The sequence below is a fragment of the Echinops telfairi genome, unplaced genomic scaffold (assembly GCF_000313985.2).
Source record: "Echinops telfairi isolate 266 unplaced genomic scaffold, ASM31398v2 ScPeMD7_44;HRSCAF=162, whole genome shotgun sequence".
Taxonomy (NCBI): domain Eukaryota; kingdom Metazoa; phylum Chordata; class Mammalia; order Afrosoricida; family Tenrecidae; genus Echinops; species Echinops telfairi.
Genome location: NW_022103942.1, coordinates 12,819,293 through 12,821,315, shown reverse-complemented (window position 1 = coordinate 12,821,315; position 2,023 = coordinate 12,819,293).

The window sequence follows — 2,023 nt, the reverse complement described above, 5'->3', positions numbered from 1 at the left end:
TACTTGTGTTTCATTGATGATGCAAAGGCATTTGACTCTGGGGCCACAATAAATTATGTATAACCTGGAGAAGAAAGGAAATTTCAAAACTCTTCCTTGTGTTCATGTGAAACTTGTATGTGGATCAAGAGGAAGTTGTGGGAACAGAACGAGGGAATACTGCATGTTTTAAAATCAGGAAAGGTGTATGTCAGCGTGGTATCCTGTTACCATCCTTGTTCAATCTCTATGCTGAAAAAATCATCAGAGAAGCTGGATTTTATGAAGAAGAATGTGAAATCAGAATATGAGGAAGGCCTATTAACAACCTGCTATATGCAGATGAAATGGCCTTGCTTACTCAAATTGAGAATGAATTGGAGCGCTTGATGAAAATCATGGATCGTAGCCTTCTGAGTGGATTATAACTCAGTGTCAAGAAGAAGAAAATCCTCACAACTAGACCTATATATAACAACATGATCAATGGAGAAAAGGTTGTATTTGACAAGGATTTTGTCTTACTTGGATCCACAATCAATGCTCATGGCATCAAATGTCAAAAGGTAAAAGGCGTATTGCATTACACAAATCTGGCACATAAGATCTCTTCAGAGTATTGGAGAGCAAGGATGTTACTTTGAGGACTGAGGTGTGCCTGAATCCAGTCATGGTAATCTCCACTGCATTACATGCCTGTGAATGTTGGATATTGAATAAGGAAAAGTGGAGAAGAATCAATACAGTTGAATTGGGGTGCTGGAGAAGAATGTTGAAAGTCCCACAGGCTGCTAAAAGGAAAAATAGATGTATGCCTGGAAGAAATCAGGCTAGAGTGCTCCTTAGAGGCAAAGATAGCAAGACTTCCACTACAAACTGTAGACATGTTGTCAGGAGAGACCAGTCCCTATAGAAGGACATCATATTTGTTAAATTGGAAGGGGGTCCAAAGGCAGGGAGACCCTTCCTCAACAAGATTGATTGGCACAGTTGCTGCATCAATGGGCTCAGGAATAGGAACAATTGTGAGGATGGCATAGGACCAGGCAGTGTTTCTTTCTTTCTGTTGTGCATAGGTTCACTATGGGCCAGAAACAACTTGATGGCACGTCACATTTGTTGAGAGGAATACGCTATAATGCCTAGTAAAAAAACAGTACATATATTTTTTTTAAATTCACATGAATGTGTCTGTTTAGCAAAATATTCACAATGTACTTTTTATTTGAAAATATACAATTGACCTCATTGTTTACTTGTGCGTGTGTTTCTGTCTTGTACTTCCCACACTGAAATGTTGGCAAATTCTCCCATGCACATTTAATTTTTCCTCACTCAGGGTCTGAACTCTCTTAGGAAGCTGTATTAGTCTGGGTACTTTAGAGAAACAAATCCACAGAAACTCATGTGTAAGAGAGAGTTTTATGCAGAGGTTAAGTGTGCATCAAGAAAACATCTCAACCCAGTGCTGCCCAAGCCCACAAGTCCAACATTAACCCATTAACCCATATGTCCAACACCAATCCACAAAGTCTTCCTCCATCTCACAAAACAGACGCAATGATGCCGACTGCAGGAGGAAAGCACAATCAATGAATGTGTAAGTATCTCAGCACTGGCAGGGGTCTCCACACGGCTGCTCCAGCACCCAGGGCTGCATCGGGGTAGGTCCATGAGGCTTCTCCTCAGGGACGTCTGGCAGGAAGTGAGCCTTGCCAGCTAAAGCAGGGAACTGACTAAGGCAGCTGCACCCTGGTCCAACCATCAGAAAGCAAGAGACCCCAGCATTTGATAGGCGAGGCTCACTGAGCCATTTATCCCTCCACCCTTCAATTAACTCCACATGTGTTTATTGGCCAGGTTGGCACAATAAACTATGTCAGGAGCAGAGGTTGTTTCCAGGGACTGAAAATATCTAAAAAATTCTAATTAATGTGGAGCCACGCAGTCATTGATCTCCCCATCCCCTTTACAAAGTGTCGTTTTCTGAGACATTCAGGGCTAAAAAACTGGCTATAACCATTAGAGAGAATCCATATGCCCC